General features: G+C 41.2%; 1 protein-coding gene across 6 annotated transcripts in view; it reads left to right on the top strand.

The window, feature by feature from the left end:
* Positions 1-18,670, top strand: part of enah (ENAH actin regulator) — a 231,414-nt gene that overhangs the window by 888 nt on the left and 211,856 nt on the right. The gene's annotated exons all lie outside the window — the stretch shown is intronic.

The raw sequence follows: 18,670 nt of genomic DNA, 5'->3' as shown, positions 1-18,670 counted from the left end.
CCGGGGGGTGGGGAACAACAGAGTGGCTCTGACTCGGACCTCCGGCTGAGGACAGGGCAGGGGGAGTCGAGGAAGAGCGAAGATGCACTGATTCGTGGAGGAGGAGGGGGCTGTTAGTATTAGGTCTGATTCTATCCCTCCCGAGTAGAGGGAGAAGTGATTTGAGTATTTTCCTTTAGCGCATGAATGAATTGGTGAGGGGAAGAGGGTGGCGAGGAGTCCTCTCAACGTGATAGATACATGGTGGGTTCGGGAATTGAATGGTTTGAGTGGATCGCTGAATGGAGGGGCGAGTGATGGAAGAAGGGGAGATCCTGAATACATGGACAGATGGAAGCCACTCCTGAGTTGAGGGACGGGGGGTGGTTCTGAAACCGGGGGGAAAGAGATATATTTGGGGCAAGAGAAAAAGATGGAGAGGAGAGATATGGAACGGTATTCTGAATGTGGGTGGGGTTGAGGAGAGAGTGAGAGACCAAGGTCTTTCGAGGGACAGTCTCTGGTTGTTTTTTAAAAACTGTTTGAGCTGCTATGTTTCACGTTCACAGAACATTTTTAGCGTTTTGCTTCCATCAGCAAACTATTGCAAATGATCCAGCCTTTTGCCGTCTCCTTCCTGATTGTTTCTATTCGCATGTGTTTGGAGTTCCCTCCCAAAGATAACTGTTAGAGACCTGCAATTAAAAAATAAAACCAGGTTGAATTGTTGGCTGATTTTGAAGTGTGGGTTTTCATCTCGGCTCATTATCCAAAGTATTGCTTTGTGCTGAATTATAATCAAATGCGTGACATTTTTAAGATTTACTGTTGCATCCTAGCAGAACCATTCCTTCCTTTGGGACCCCTCTTCCAATCAGAATCCCCCCCCCTCCCCTCCAGGACCCCTTTCCCAATCAGGACCCTCTCTCCTCCAGGACCCCACCGCCAATTGCTGACCTGCACCACAGTCTAAAAACAGAATTTGGCAGATGCCTCAAATCAGAATTCTAAACAAAAGATGATTGAATTCTCAGCAAGTCAGGCAGCATTTATGGAAAGAGAGCAGAAAAGACGACCAGTGCTTTGATTTGATGATCTTTCATCATAGAAACATAGAAATTAGGTGCAGGAGTAGGCCATTCGGCCCTTCGAGCCTGCACCGCCATTCAATATGATCATGGCTGATCATCCAACTCCGTATCCCGTACCAAAATCATGATTTTGCTCTTTATCCATCACTATTCAATAACCCAAAGAAAAATCTGTGAATTTCACTTCTTGAAACCATGAACTTTTCAAACAAAGAGCAAGTGTTGTTGGGGGGAACACGGCAGATTTCCACTATCCTTTATGAAGGAATGTTTTGTGACTTTATTGATGAACAGCCTGCTCTGGTTTTAATGTTTTGCCGCCTTGATCCGGACTGCTGACAAAGGAAGTTGTTCCTTTTTCTCTATCCCTATTGATTACACCATTCATCTAACCCACCTCAACTATATCATCCATTAATTGTGTCATTTTAAGGGAATACAGTCTTAGTCATGTCCTTTGCTCTTATTTTTGGGCTAGTTCCTTCTGATCAATGTGTTCCTTTACTCCACTAGAGCTAATGTTTCCTTCTTGCAACGCTTAGACTTAACACTAGACCTCATGGTCAAGCCAGAACTATATAAACCCAGATGATCTGATGTATTTTGCTCTCCTTGAGACTTCATTGGGTTTTTAATTTTCCTTTAGCATATGTTCACTTTTATTTGATTCATATGCTTCGATGTTTAAATCTCCAGTTTCTACCATTGGTGCTTAAAACAAAATGCTGTAATTACTTAAAGCAGAATATAGGTCAGTTACAGATGGGCAGAGAAATGACAGATGGAACAATCTTGGCAAATTTGAAGTTTTGCACTTTGGGAGGTTGAATGTAAGGGGAAAAGTGTGCAGTTAATGGCAGGACCCTTAGAAGCACAAATGTACAGATAGAAGTAGCAACATGAGTATATAGAGTAGTAAAGAAAGCATATGGTGTGCTTGTCTTTGTCAGTTAGGGCTTTGAGTATAAGAGCCAGGAAGTCATGTTACAGTTTTTATTGGGTGCAGAAGAGGTTCGCCAGAATGCTGCCTTGGTTATCGAATATTAGCTATAAGGAGGTGCTGGATAAACTTGGATTATTTTATCTGGAACACTGGAGGTGAGGGAAGACCTGATTGATGTATATGAAATTCTGAGAGGCATAGATAGGATGGACGGGCTATCCCTTTTCTCCAGGGTGGAAATGTTAAAGCTAGGGAGCATGTCTTTAAAAGGTGAGAAGAGGATAGATTAAATGATATGTGCAGTGCATGTCTTTCTACACAGAGTGGTGGGTAACTGGAATGTGCTGCTATGGAAGGTACGATAATGGTGTTTACGAAGCTTTTAAATAGGCACATGAATAAGCAGGGATATGGTCATATGCAGGCAGAAGGAATTAGTTTAATTTGGCATGTTTGGTGCACACATTGTGGGCCAAAGGACCCCTGCTATACTGTTCTATGTTATTTTTCTTGAGGTTCTTCACTCTTTGTATCTGGGGAAATTGATTTAAGTTTTTTATTGTTAGCTGGCTTTTGTTCTTTAATTGGTTTTGGGATTGAAGACTATTTAATGTGCACAGTTCAGTATGGTATTCCATTTAATTATTGTCGATGGTGTGTAATTTCTTTATCAATAGGTTTTCATATTCCACTGCCCAAAAACATTAGGATTGTCCAAAATTATGCCATCAGTGAGTTTAATTAGAATTTATTTTATCCTCCTTGTTAGTGTATCAACATTGGCTAATTGTTCTTGAATTTTACAGTTCTCTATTTCCTAATTCCTCCATATCCGAGACCTTTTCTCATTTGTGCAAACCTCAACACACCTGTGTTTCTGTTAATTTGACCTCTTGTAAGACTTCTAATTTTAATTGTTACTCCATAATCTTTGCACCTTTGGTTGCTGCTGAGGCTCTGTAATCTCTCCATCGATCCTCACTTGTGATCTCACTTAACTGACGAAGTTAATTGACTGACTAAACCTAACTGACTAAGATGTAGTCATTTCAGTAGTATCATATGAAGGTGCGATAAAATGTAGTTTTATGTGTTTTTGTGAAGAGTTTTGGGGGAGTTAACTACAATATATGTCCATAAAAATATAATATTGAGATTATGGTTAGGGCTAGTCTTAACCTTGATAGTGTTCTCTGGAGATTTTTGGTGCCATGATGTGATATTTTTATATCAAATATGTGGCTCTAATTTTCTACATTTGGATAATACTGATCAATTCTGTTTATCAGTTCTGTGCTCGAGAACAGTTTACATACCTCTGTACATGTGACATGAATAAACCTAAACACCTTCTGTTCGATTTATTGTTGGATATGTTGGTTGGAAGGTATTGTAGCTATAGGAGAAGATGGTGAAAATTTGGTTGGGAGATCTGAACTCTTGCCATTTAGGTACGGAGTAATATCAACTGGTCATAGGTTGTAGTAATTGTGTTGCATTGATACAGAAAATGTCCCATTAGTTGTTAAACTGAATCGCATCACCATTTCTATGTGAAAACTCTTCTCATTAGTAGTTACAGCAAATTGGAATATATTCCTTTCAAGTATAAGCACATGCAAATTAGATTGCTATGATGTAAATAACTGTATAAATCCAATTGGTGTCATACCTCTTCAATTAGTTATTACGTTATATTATAGAATTATTTTTTGTGTTTTTAATGTCATCACAATTTGTAATTATTGGTGGATGGAGCTGTGTTATAGGAGACTGATACAGCAATCTAAAATGAAGTATTACTAAATAGTTGTACTTGTCCCCTGCCGGGAAAATTGTAAGTGGTATGGATAATTTTCCTGGAAGATCAGAATAAAAACAAATGTTTGTTTCTCATTGTTTCTAAATTGTACATTGAGATTGTCATTATTAAAGTTTTAAAAATAGTGGAACATTATTATAATCTCTATGATTGAATTCATGTTTACAGCCCATGAATGTGTCCCTTTGTCTTGTTATACCTGTCTTTCTTCAGCATTTTGTTTTGACATTTCCTTTGCAAATGTAAGATGTAACAAAATGTTGAAATAGACAAAATTCTCAGATGGTTCGACATTATGCGAGTCAGTTTTCCGTGATCTCAACATTTGTTGCAGGATTGGGGGGGGGGGGGGGCAGCAGCACCTGTCTTAAGACTGAAATGAAAACATTCTAGACTGAGGTCTCTGGATTTTACCCAAAAGGAGTTTAGTTTATTGTCGCGTGTACCGAGGTACAATGAAAAACTTTTGTTGCGTGCTCGCCAGTCAGCAGAAAAACAATACATGATTACAAGTGATCCATTTACAGTGTATAGATACACGATAAGGGAATAACGTTTAGTGCAAAGTTAAGCCAGCAAAGTCCGATCAAGGATAGTCCGAGGGTTATCAAAGAGGTAGATAGTAGTTCAGCACTGTTCTCTGCTTGTGGTAGGATGATTTTGTTGCCTGATAACAGCTGGGAAGAAACTGTCCCCGAATCTGGTGGTGTTCGTTTTCACACATTTGCTTGAAGGGAGAAGGAAGAAGAGGGAGTGGCCACGGTGCGATTTGTCCTTGCTGAGGCAGTGTGAGGTATAAATTGAGTCAATAGAAGGGAGGTTGGTTTGTGCGATGTCTGGGTTGCAGCCAGAATTCGCTGCAATTTCCTGCGGTCTTGGATGGGGCTGTTCCCAAACGAAGCTGTGATGCATCCTGATAAAATGTTTTTGATGGTACATCTCATCTGTAGTTGGTGAGAGTTGTAGGGGACATGCCAATTTTCCAACGCCTTCTTAGGAAGTAGAGGTATTGCCGTGCTTTCTTGGTCATTGCTTCAATATGGGCGATCCGGGAGAAGTTGTTGGAGATTGACTCCTTGTAATTTGAAGTTTTGAACCATCTCCACTTCGGCACCGTCATTGCAAACTGGGGTGTGTGTACTGCTTCGCTTCATGAAGGCGATTACTATCTCCTTTAGCTTGCTGACATTGTGGGAAAGGTTGTTGTCTCAAAACCAGGTCACAAGGTTCTCAATCTCCTTCCTGTACTCAAGTCAAGTCAAGAGAGTTTATTGTCGTGTGTCCCAGATAAGACAATGACATTCTCATCGTTATTTGATATCCGACCCACAATGGTGGTGTCATCTGCAAATTTGGAAATTGAATTAGATTTGTACATGGCTGCTCATTCATGGGTGTACAAGGAGTAAAGAAGTGGGCTGAGAATGCATTCTTTGCAGAGCACATGTGTTTAGGATTATCATGGAGGGTGATTTGTCCCCTATCCTCACTGATTGGGGCATTTGATGAAAAGTGTAAAATTGTGATGAGCTTTGTTTAAGAGGAAGTATTGGTGGTCTTGATGTATGTCTAGGTGGGTAAATTGCCAGAACCTGCCCAAGTGCATCCTTGGACTTTGTGGGAAGTGAGAAAAGAAATAGCGGAAGCCCTTGCAGAAAGGTTTGCATCATCTTTAGCCACAGGTGATGTTTTGGGAAACTGGAGGGTAGTTAATATTGCACCATTATTGATAGCAAGGACAAGCCAGAGAAAGTGCTGGAGGAATTCAGTGGGTCAGGGAGTATCTGTGGAGGGAATGGACAGATGACGTTTCTGGTTGAAACACTTCTGTGTAAGTTGAGAGGGCAAAGATTTAAAAGAGAGCTGAGGGGTAACCTCTTTACGCAGAGGATTTATGTCCATGGAACAAGCTGCCAGGGAAAATGGTGTGGAAGGTACAAGTCAGCATTTAAATTATGTCTTGACAAGTACATGGATAGGAAAGGTCTAGAGAGGTATTAGCCTAACATAAACAAATAGGTTAAGTTTAGATAGACATCCTGGTCTGCGTGGACTTGGGCTGAAGAGTTTCCGAGCTGTATTACTCCATGATTCTGTGATAACTCAAATCATGTTTGTAAGATTAGAATTAGAATTAGATTCCTTTATTGTCATTCAGACCTTTCGGTCTGAACGAAATTATGTTGCCTGCAGTCATACACAGAACCAATAAAAACAAAACATACAATAAACACAAATTAAACATCCACCACAGTGAGTTCACCAAGCACATCCTCACTGTGATGGAGGCAAAGTCTTAGTCTCCGTCTCTTCCCTCCTTGTTCTCCTTCTGCGCTGAGGCGATCGATCCAGGCCGGAGATGCCGCCCTCCAGTCCAGCGGACCTCCGTCGTGATGTCACCGCCGCCGAAAGCCGGAACGCCGTCTCCGCTCCGAGATGGCCCTCCACAGCATCAGCTCCGGGCAGCCGCCCCAGCTCCGGGTCCCGCAGGCTCCACTCCGGGCCGCCGCCCCAGCTCCGGGTCCCGCAGTCTCCGCTCCGGGCCGCTGCCCCAGCTCCGGGTCCCGCCATCTCTGCTCCGATATGACTGCCACTAAAGTTATGCTGATTATCCCAAATAAGTTTGTTTTTCCAGTTGTGTGTAGATCCTATACCCACGGACCTTCTCCGTAAGTTTACTATACCGAGTAAGGCTCAACAACCTATAATTTTCTTGTCTTATCCTATTGCCTTCTTAAACAAAAGAACAAAATTGGCTTATGTCTTCTGGAATCTTGCCTTTGGTTAAAGAGGATAGAATGATCTCAGTCAACACCTCAGCAATCTCCTCTTCAGCCTCTCTCAATAATCTAGAATAGATCCCCAGGCCCCTGGGACTTATCCACCTTAATTGTCTCCTCGTAAACAACATGCACAAGAATATCAGCATACCTTCCCTGACTCACTACCCTTCATATCCTTATACTTTGTGAATACTGATACAAAGTACTCATTTAGTACCTCACACACTTCTCTACCCCAGACATAAATTCCCTCCTTTGCCCATGAGTGATTCTACCTTCATTGAATCTTGCTACCCCTTTTTTAATGTATGAAATCCCTTCCGATTCTCTTTAATCCTACTTGCCAACGAGATTTTATGGCCCCCTTTTGCCCTCCTGAATCTCTGTTTTAAGTTCCTTCCTGTTTCCTTTATATTCCTCAAGGGCTGTCTCTGATTTCAGCTTCCTAAAGGTTACTCATGCTTCTTTTATCTATTTGTATAAATGTGCAGCATCTTCCTAAACAGCAGGGAAATAAGTAATTAGAAAGACAAATTATACCTTGCCTTTAACAGAAGGCGTTTGCATTATAAGAGTGATGTCTTTCTCCAGTAAAAGACCAGGAAGCCTAACATCTGTTACAGTATAGGGACGTTATTGGAGAAGAAGCTGCAGGATGATATATTACATTTGTAAAGACGGGTTGATGATGAATAGTCTGTAAACATACAATTTTGATTAGGGATAGTCTGCAAAAGGGTTGATTAGGGATAGTCTGCAAACACACAAAGCATCTCTGGAGGACATGGTTTTGGGTTGCGACCCTTCTGATTAATTAAGCTTGAGGAAGAGTTTCAACCCGAAATGTCACCCTTCCATGTCCTCCAGAGATGATGCCTGACCCGCTGAGTTGCTCTAGCTCTTTAAGAGAAATGTTTTGCATAGAATATGTTCGTAAGAACAGAACAAATAGCAGCACATGTATGTCAATTAACTTAAAGCTTCCATTCAAGATCGTGGCTGCTATTTTTAACCTTAGTGCACAATCTTTAACCTGAAAGCACAATCACCATATCTCTTCAATCCTTTAATAAACTGTTGATTTCTGTTTTGAATATGCTGAATCTCTAGGATAGGGATTTCCAAAAATGTGCCACCCTTTGGTTGAGGGAATGTCTTTTCATTCTTTTTGTCTATTTTAGGACTGTCATCCCTGGTTCTGGACAACCAAGCCAGGGAAAGCATTAACTTGCAACTGCCCTGATTAGGCATGTAAAGATATGCTTCAATAAGATCTTTTGTCATTTTACTAAACTCAAGAAAGAGTAAGCACCATCTGCTTAATCTCTTCCTATAAAACAAACATGTCTTCCTGAGAATTAATATGGTGAATCTTTTTTGCTCTCTCTCAATGCAATATCCCTTTCCTTTGGGTCAGAGAGATTGGATCTCCTTGGGTTAGAGAGATTAGACTAGTATATATTCCAGATGTGATCTTGCCCCGACCCACTATCGAGCATAGATACAGGCCCTTTCATCCATAACTTTCACCATTATTACTTTAAAATCATCGGAATTATGGTCACAAAGTGTTTCCTCACTGACCCCTCAGTCACTTGGCGTTCCTCCCTCCCCAAGAAGAGATCCAAAGTTGTGCCCTCTCTGGTACGACCCTCTAAATACGACCCTCTAACACGTCCATAGCATATTTATCCTGGAACATTGAGCTACCAGTTCTGCCCTTCTCTTAGCCACGTTTCTGTCATGGCTATAAAATCCCAGACTCTGGGACATGCCATGCCCTGAGATTATTTGCCTTGCTTGTTAAGCCTCATGCATTGAAATTAATGTAGTCTAAATTTTTGAAGAAGTGACCAAGATGATTGAGGGTAGGGCAGTGAAAGTTATATTTATGGACTCTACTAAAAGCATTTGACAAGGTCCCTCAAGGTAGACTAATCCAAAAAATGAAGTTGCGTGTGATCCACAGTGATTTAGTAGATTGGATTCACAATTAGCCACATGAAGCCAATTCTGCATCCATTTAGCTAGCTCTTTCTGGATCCCATGCAATCTCACCGCCCAGAACAGTCTGCAGTGCAAATCATTATCACTGGCCTTACAGAAGTCCATATAGACTACATTTAGGGCCCTGTCCTCACCAACCTTTTGGTTACTTATTCAAAATACTCAATCAAATTTGTGAGACATGATCCCCCGTGCACAAAACCATGTTGACTATCCCAAATCAACCACTATCTTTCTAAATGAATGTATATCTAATACCCCAGATTCCTCTCCAGTAAATTTCCTACCATGGATGTTAGGCTCACTGGTCTATAGTTTGCAGGTTTTCTTTGCAGTCCTTAAATAAAGGAACAACATTAGCCACGCTCCAGTCTTCCAGCAGCTCATTTGTATCTTATGACGATTTGTATGTTTCAGCCAGGAATCCTGCAGTCTCTTCTCTTGCTTCCCATTGCATCCTTGGGAATACCTGATCAGGCTTGGGGGATGTATCTACTTTACATTTTAAGATGTTCTGAACCTTCTCCACTGTCTGGAATGTCCTTGAGATATCTGTGTTAACTTTCCCAAGTACCGTAGTCTTCATATCCTTCTCCAGAGTAAAAACATGTGTTCCACAAAGATCAGTGATGGGGCCTCTGTTTGTGAAATGACTTGGATATAAATGTCTGAAGAAAGGTCTCGACCCGAAATGTCACCCTTTCCTTCTCTCCAGAGATGCTGCCTGTTCTGCTGAGTTACTCCAGCATTTTGTGTCTTCCTTGGATATAAATGTAGATGGGCAAAATAGTAAGTTTGCAGACAACACAAAAAATAGTGAACAGTGTGGACAGTAACATTTATTATCACATGATTCACCAAGATATAGATCAGTTGAAAATTTGGGCAGATAAATGACGGTTTAATCTTGACAAGTGATGTATTTAGGAAGTCAAGCATAAGAGAAACGTGTACAATTAATGATAAGACTGTTTGGAACATTAATGTACGGAGGGATCTTGGGGTTCTTGAAAGTGGCAACACAAGTACTTAATATGGTAAAGATGGTTTGTAGCATAGTTGCTTTTATCATTTGGGACAGTGAATATAACATTTGAGAGGCCAATTTACTGCATGGAAACGGGCTTATCAACTCAACTTGTTCATGCCAACCAAGATGCCCATCTATGTTAGTCCCATTTTCCTGAGTTTGCCCAATATCCTTCTAAACCTTTCCTGTCCATTTTATAGTATAAAAGTTTGTGTAGCCCACATTTGCAGCATTGTATACTGTACATTCTGGTTGTCACATTGAAGGAAAGATGTGATGGCTTTGGAGAGGCTGCAGAAAAAATTCACCAGGATGTTGCCTCAAATAATGGGTATTGGCTCTGAGGAATTATTTTTTTCTCTGGAGAGTCGGAGGTTCAGGGGTGACCTATAGAAGGACATACGATTGTGAGAGGCATAGTTAGGGTAAGTAGTCGTTTTTTTTCACTAGGTGGAAATGTCAGGTTTTGGCAGGCACAGCTTTAACGTGAGATGGGTTTTTTTTTTAAGATGTACGATGCAAGTATTTTTTTCACGGACAGTGGTAGGTGCCTAGCATGCACAGCTGGAGAGGCGGTTGAAACAGTTTAGATAGCTACATTTAAGAGGCATTTAGACAAATGTATGAAAAGTCAGGGAATTTTACCCGCACATGATATAGACCATGTAATATTTGTACAATGACCCCCATGTGTCTTTGTACACCATTGTTATTTTTTGCTTGCAGTAAGTTTTTTTCCAGTGACTGAAGAAACGTTTCTGTTTATATTACATCAACCTGCAAATCCTAAAATACATTCCCGTCATCTAAGAACATTTCAATGTACTGTCATTGGAATGCTTAGAATGTACACAGACACGTTCCACAGACTGAATGAGTTAAAAGATCTGATTTAGTCATATTAGCCATGGCACAGAAGGGACTTGCACCCCTACCCCACCTCAGGTCGTGCTGTCATTTATTTCTGGAGTGTCTGTTGAGATAATTGACAAGAGTTGGGTATAAAGTTCTCACCCAACAACGTATTCAAGGAACAAAATTCAAGGATGTATGAAGGTGAATGTGTCAGATATCTTTAGTGAGATTTGAACTTGTGACCCTCTGTAAGCAGTGAGCAAATGTTGCAACCTAAAATGTACATGCGTGATTTATGATGTAATTCTTTTTCGAGTAGTTTGGGGTTTGGGCAGAGGATAAAAAAAAAGTTCAAGATGATAAACCCAGGTTCCTTAATTGCAACATTGTTGGCTGATGACCGGCAGAGATTGAGGTTGAAGTGGATGGTTAATGAAGAAAATGGTTTTGATGACTGCATGTGGAAAAATGCACTGTATTTCTAACTTCCATTTAAGGAAAAGTTCTCGAGGTAGGAATGACTATTACTTTGAAAGAAAAGTCTCTGTCTCTATGCAGCAGTGAAACTATGCATAGAGTGTCTGTGGTTATTAAAGCATCCGTAAAACCTGGGTATTTATAGCCTGAAAGCTATTTTATGTGAAATATTAGAAGTTGATGTGGTAACTGTTTCATCTCCCATTTTAAGCAATGGAATCCAACCCTTTCCCTAATAAGGGAATGGCCAATGTGCAAACTGCATTAGGACTGAGTAATTGGTAAAATGAGGCACAGTCTAAAGTATAGATAGTAATGGCCAAGAAAATGATTGTCGTATGGGTTGGAGGTGGGGGTTGGGTAGTTTTCCATGGCCCCAGCGATGAGCCGAAGGAGCTTTCCTGCTCTTAATTCTGTTACTAACTTTGATGCACACTGACAACAATGGTATAAGTAGGTTCTGTGGATTAATTTGTTCACTTATCTGGTTTCCAAAGTTTCAATTCTGAATCGTGTTACCCAAAACTACAAGTTGCAACTGAAAAAAAATTCTACCAATTCCCACAACACAAAGAGATTTAACTGACTTTGTTTTTTTGCATTTTTATTGTAGCCATACAAATTTTCTTTTATTCAAACAAAAAAATCAATTGTCATTATTACCTCCTGATTGGACTTTCTGGCTGAGTTTATGAAGGCCCAAGGGAGGTTGCAGAAAAATGTTTTGGCAGTAAGGAATTTCAATTGTTACTAGAGAAGATATAGCAGCCTCCTTGGGCCAAAGAAGTTTAAGAACCGATAAAGTTGTACAACATCATAACTAGTTTAGAGTAACTGGAGAGACTTTGTGCTTGCTCATCAGAAGATCACTAAATGGATTAGGATACAGAGAGTTCAATAGTTTTTTTGATCAAAAGTCTATGAAAGAAAAGTATGCAGTCTTTTAGTTTAGTTTAGAGATACAATGTGGAAACAGGCCCTTCAGCCCACTGAGTCCGTACCGATAGTGTAAGCTAATTCTACCTACACTCTCAGGACAATTTACAGAAGCCAATTAACCTACAAGCATGTACCCCTTTGGAATGTGGAAGGAAACCAGAGCACCCAGAGAAATCCCACGCAAGGGGAGAACGTATAAACTCCATACAGACAGCACCTGTAGTCAAATTTGAATCCTGGTCTCTGGCGCTATAAGGCAGCAACTCTACCGCTGTGCCACTGCCACCCAGCCAGCGGTTGTTTTCCAGAATTGGGTGTCTGCACCCTTTACTTTTTCTCTGCTGTTGTTGATAATTGATGCCTGTAACAATTTTTTTGTTGAAAATTAGGCACAAGTGGCTGCAGATGCTGGTATCTGGAGCAACAAATAATCTGGAGGAACTCGGCAGGTTCAGCAGCATCTGAAGTGGTGCTGTGTGTGTGGGGGGGAGGGGGAATTGTCATTTATTTTACCTATCAGGCTGGCCTGTCAACAATTTGGTAGTTTCATGATCACCTTTGCATTTTTTTAAATATTTAATTTCTGGATAAGTGCATTGCTGCAAGTCCAAAGGGCCTGTCCCACTTACGCAATTGTTTTTTTTCGGAGACTTGCCAGCACCCGTCGCGGGGTGACTCCTGTATGGTCGTGGGTAGTCGCCCAAAGAGTCGTACCTTTTTCTGATCGCGGCTGGATTTTCAACGTTGAAAATTTTCACCGACCTGCTGCGATTATGACGGGAAGTCGCCGAAGAAATTGCGTAAGTGGGACAGGCCCTTAACATTAATTACTCTTCCCTAACTCCTCTTGTGAAGCTTGTTGAGATACTACTTTGGATTGCTGCATTTAATATGAAGGTGCTCCCAAAGTGTGATACCTTGTTCTAGCCAGATAAAATGGTATCCTTTAATCTTCTCCGAACCTTCTATGAATTTTGTAAATGTCAATGAGATTGCCTCGCATTCTTCCAAACTCCAGTGTGTCTGCTTGATCATGCGTGCAACAAACCTGCCACCCCAGGAATATCGTGAGGCCCTGCTGCGCTTTAAGCATTATGAATATCTTTGTAAAATTCTAAAAAAAGGATTCTTATAATTGGAACGTCTATATTTGCTTCATCCTGCACATAAGGCTAGCGCATAGTATGTCTTTCTAATTGATTCCTGCTGTAGTATGTTGTGATGCATCAGGAGTGGGGAGGGTTACTGGCAGTTGAGAGGCACATCCATTGCTTTGGCAGCAGTTGAGATTGGGCACTGATGAGAGCCAGGAGGGTGTGACACAAGATGTGATGCAGAACCCTTGGTTTTCGACTTTAAGACGGGTGCAAGATGTGTAGAGATCCAAAGGCAGCAAAAGTAGCACCCTTGTTCAAGAAAGGGATAATAAGAACTAAGGACAAGCTTGCCTGTCACGAGTTTTCAAATTGTGTAAAGTATTAAGCAATTTGTAATAGAGAGCTTAAGAAAATACGATTGGCAAAATATTGGAAAATAAAATTATTTTGATCGCTAAATCTTGAGAATAGCTAGCTGGTTATATGAGGGGAAATAACGTGATATATTTGTATTTTTAAAAGGTACCATGGAAGATTATTTCAAAAAAAAAACGGGTTCAGTTTTGCTAATACATAAGCAAAGATCGATGATCGGTTAAAGGGAAAGAAATATAACGAATAAATGGATCAGTTGTGGTCAGCAGACAATTAAGTTGTCCTTGATCCCGAGGGGCTGCCTAGGAAAAATAGTGTACAGAAGGAGATGCACTGAAGCTTATGCTTAAGTTTTGTTTATAATCTGGATGAAAAGACAATTTAACAAAGGTAATAGGGAAGGGAATGAAAAACAAAAGAAACGGGAAATGCTCAGCACTACTCGATAAAATGTTCAGGCCAAAGACTGTTGGTATGACCAAGGAATGTGGGGAAACAAAGTTGGTTTTAAATTACAGAGATGAGGGGAGGGAATAAAAGAGCAAAGACAATATCTCTAAGGTGAGGCAAGGGTCACCTGTCCGATCCTAATGTTTATGGAGTCATCTGGTTAAAAGATTAATTACGCCAACGAGAGAGAGAGAGAGAGAATACAAGGCAATGAACATGTTATGACTTCAAAATACAAGTCAGTCCTGTTGCTCAAACCTAAATGCAAATGGAGAATGAAGAAATTCGCAGTAGATCATGCAATGTGTATAAGTTGAAAGAAAAAATCCATATTAGAAATGGTTAACCTTACATGATAATGGATTCAGCCAGATGAATGAATATGTGAGTGGTGTAGGAAAGAACTGCAGATGCTGGTTTAAATCGAAGATAGACACAAAATGCTTGAGTAACTCAGCGGGATAGGCAGCATCTCTGGAGAGAAGGAATGGGTGACGTTTCGGGTCGAGGCCCTTCTTCAGACTATGTGAGTGGAGTCTATTTAAAGAAGACATGGTGGTTGCTGGGTCTAGATGAGTTGTACATGGTGAAAAAATATAATTGGTACCCAGGGTGCAACATAACCAGTTGGAAGATGAAGTGTTGTTCCTCAAGTTTATGTGGGGCTTCTTTGAGAAAGTCTAGGAGGCCACAATCGGTAATCAGAGGGAGTGAGATAGAAAATAGAACGTTCATGCAGTTTGCAACTGAGTGAAGTCGTTCTGTAAAGCGATCACCTAATTTGTGTTTGGTTCCTTCAATATGGAGAAGACTGTTATATGAGCAGTGAATACAATGCAGTAGATTGGAAGAGGTACAAAAATTGCCGCTTCCACTAAAGGAATAGTTTGGGTTGCTGTAAGAGATGTTGCACTACCTGCACTTGCATAGAAAAGTGCTATGAAAGGTAGTGGAAAGGATGGAAGAGCAAATTTAGGAGTGGCAAAGCCAATTGACCCTTTGGGATCTTAAATGAGTATGGGATATTGGGCCTTGTGCTAGAATCTCATTGAAAATGATGAACAATTGAATGTAGCAGATGGTGGGATAGAAGTCGTGCTCTGGAGGAACCCCTATCCTCGCTCAATTGGGGAAGAAAAGGGTGTGAAAACAGACGTGTGGGAAATAGATGTGGAAGAACAAATCTGTATAAACAATAAGGTTCTTGTACTGGGTGATTTTAACTTTCCTCATATTGACTGGGATTGCATTCGATTAAGGGGCCTATATGGGTTGGAATTTGGTAAACGTACACAGAAAGGGTTTTTAAAGCAGTATGTAGTGTCCTCCTACCAAGGAGGGAACTCAACTCAGAGTTGAACAACTGATGGAAGTGTCTGTGGAGGAACTCTTTAGTAACAGTCGATTATGCTTAAAGGTAACCATGGAAAAGGACAACGTTGGACCTGGAGGCACAGCCTTAAATTAGGGGAGGGCTAACTTCAATAGTATGACATGGTCTGGGAGCTGCCGCTAGAGTGAAAAGCACCTGATAAGCGGGAAAATTTTAAAAACACGATAGTAAGAGTTCAGTGTTAGCGTGTCCATGTCTGGGGAAGAAGCAAAAATTGTAGGATATGGGAATCTTGGTTAAGAAAAGAAATTGAGGATGTAATTAACACAAAAGAGGCGTATATCAGGTATAGGAAATTGTTATCTAATTAATTCTTTGATGTTTATAGAGGGATATAGTTATTGACCAGAAACTAAACTTGAGTAGTCACTTATGTTTAAGAAGGAACTGCAGATGCTGGAAAATCGAAGGTACACAAAAAAGCTGGAGAAACTCAGCGGGTGCAGCAGCATCTATGGAGCGAAGGAAATAGGCAACGTTTCGGGCCGAAACCCTTCTTCAGACTGGTTTCAGCCCGAAACGTTGCCTATTTCCTTCGCTCCATAGATGCTGCTGCACCCGCTGAGTTTCTCCAGCTTTTTTGTGTACCTTTGAGTAGTCACTTGTTTGGGACTTCTAGAGCCCCAAAACCGCAGCGCCTGCGGTCTTACCATCTCGGAGCGGGCGATCCCTTTGCCAGGGGTCGGCCTTTGGTGCTCCAACCTGCGGGAGCTACGGACTCTTAACATCGTGGAGCACGCAGTCTATAGTGAGAATCCGATTTCGGGAACTCCAAGCTGCAGGAGTTCGACCACCCCGACGTGGGAGCTCGATCGCTGGCTGCGAATGGTTTGACTCCCCCGACCGCAGAAGGAAAGAAGATAATACTTTATTGCCTTCCATTACAGTGAGGGCGTGGAGGAGCTACTTTGGTGAATGTTTATGTCAATTTTTATATAGCTGTGTGCATTGTTGCTTTTTTGTTATGACTGTATCATGGCAAACCAAATTCCTCATATGTTGCAAAACATACTTGGCTAATAAATTACAATTATGATTATGATCTACATAATGTGGTTATAAGTGTAGGGCAAAGGCCAGGAATCATCAGATGAATAACTCCCCAAAACATTGTCCATCATCTATCTACAAGACTCACGTCAGGAGTATGATGGAATACTCTTCACTTGCCTGGATGTATGCTGCCACAACAACACTCAAGAAGCCTGATATAATACAGGACATAGCAGCTTGCTTGATATGCAACCCTTCCACAATTATTCACTCACACCACCACTAACCCACAGCAGCAGTAGTTTGTACCATCTACTGGATGCGGCCACTCGTCAAGATTCCTTGGATATCACCTTCCGGACTCTTGTTCTCTACCAGCTACCGGGACAGCAGGAGCATGAGAACATCACCATCTGGAAATGGCTCTTCAAACCACGCACCATCCATACTTGGAAATATATCGCCGTTCCTTCACCATCGCTGGGTCAAAGTCCTGGAACTCACTCCTGCAGTGGTTCAAGAAAGCAACCCACCACCACCTTCTCAAATGCCATTGGGTATGGGCAATTAAATGCTGGTTCAGCCTGTAAAGTCCACATCTGTTAAATGTACTGAAAATATATAGGAGAGGTGATGCAGCGGCAGAGTTGCTGCCTTAAAGTGCCAGAGACCCGGATTCGATCCTGACTACGGATACTCGTTCAGAGTTTGTATGTTCACCCTGGGACCGCGTGGGGTTGTTCTGGTATATTCTCCCCCACTCTAAAGACGTACAGGTTTGTGGGTGAATTGGCTTTGGTAAAATTGTCCCTGGATAGTGTTGGTGTACGGGGTGATCGCTGGTTGACGCGGACACGGTGGGACGAGGGGCTTGTTTGTTTCTACGCTGTATATCTAAAGTAAAGGTTTTAATGAAGCATTCAGGAGAGCAGCAGGCAGACATGAAATGGACATGGCCAACAGAATTTAAGAGAATTCCAATAACTTTTTAAAATGTATTCAAAGGATGTGGATAGCATGGGAAGGAATAGGTCCCATCAGAGAACAAAAGGGAAATCTTTGTGAGGAGCCAGGTGATATGTGTGGTGTCTGAGAGTGAGTTATAGATGGAGGTTGGACAGGCGAGGACTATATTCCTTGGAATGTAGGAGGCGGGTCATCTAAGAGTTGTATAAAATTATGAGAGGATAGGTATGGTAAATGCAAACGGTATTTTGCTGTGACACTGAGGGAGTTTTATATGCTTTTTCATATGGATTTGAGGCAATACTTTGTGAAGCTTTGGTCTTCATTCTTCAGGGATAGGTGTATTTACCTCAGAATGGTGCATTGCAGATTCTATAGCTTAATTCCAGGTCAAGATGGCTGCTTTTGAGAGGAAAGTAAGCAAGTAATCTTTTTAGATTGGAGATTAAGAGGAGGGAAAGTAATTAATTGAGCAGGAAAGATGGTTTTGCAAGGTTATTGGCTAGAAGCTGGAATTCAGAATTGGATTTTTTTGGGGGGGGGGGGGGTTGATATATTTGATGAATGGTCGTTTATTTATTGATACGATTCAATAGGGGTATATAAATCTTGAATTTTCTACCTTGTGGTCAATGGAGGTTAAGAAAGGTGGGTTTTGTTTCCCAGTGTTAAGGGAATCAAGCAATTAACAGGATCAGGAAGAAAAATGGCCACATTTGATTGATGGTAATCTCAAGGAATTGGAGGATTTGACAAGGATATTGCCTTTGAATATTGTTGGAAGATGGTTAGACATCCTTTTATTATGGAAATGGGCTTACTTTGAGGGTGTGTTACAGAAATGTTGCTTGTCACGCTGCAGGCCAATATAGTGTTGCAGATGCACAGGCATATGTGGTGGAGTGGTTCCTCAACTGCAGAATCAATCATCTGTGACTATTATTGGGGTAGGTCATAGATTAAACATTGCAAGATGATTGGGTGTAAGTTAGAAGCCTAAGGAAGTACTCTGCTCAGATGTTGCTGCAGCCACAAGCCTCTTCATCCTGGTTAGGACTTCAGCCAAACAGTGACTTTTTGCACCCTGATTGCATGATTACTTGGGCTCCTTGGAGCTACTCTTGGGCCAATTTTGTCTTTCACCTGAAATCCAGTCTTTAGTAAGTAAAAATGCCAAGTGATCTCTGGAATGCTAATACTGAGCTCTGTAAATAGATGCCACTTGATGGTACTGATGACAACTATGTAATTATGATTCCGAATAGTGAAGGGGCCAGTAATTAGACAGATTGGAATTATCCACGTTTTGTGGTCTAAACTTGAACAAATTTTCCATGTCTAAAGGGTCCCAACCCGCCAAGTTACCTATCCATGTCTTCCAGAGGTGCTGCCTGACCTGCTGTTACCCCAGCACCCTTTTTTGTAAACCAGCATCTGCAGTTCCTTATATCTACATTCTGCTGCTCCACT

This window comes from Amblyraja radiata, chromosome 5 (genome assembly GCF_010909765.2).
Source record: "Amblyraja radiata isolate CabotCenter1 chromosome 5, sAmbRad1.1.pri, whole genome shotgun sequence".
Lineage (NCBI taxonomy): Eukaryota > Metazoa > Chordata > Chondrichthyes > Rajiformes > Rajidae > Amblyraja > Amblyraja radiata.
This window is presented reverse-complemented; position numbering and strand designations above follow the sequence as displayed.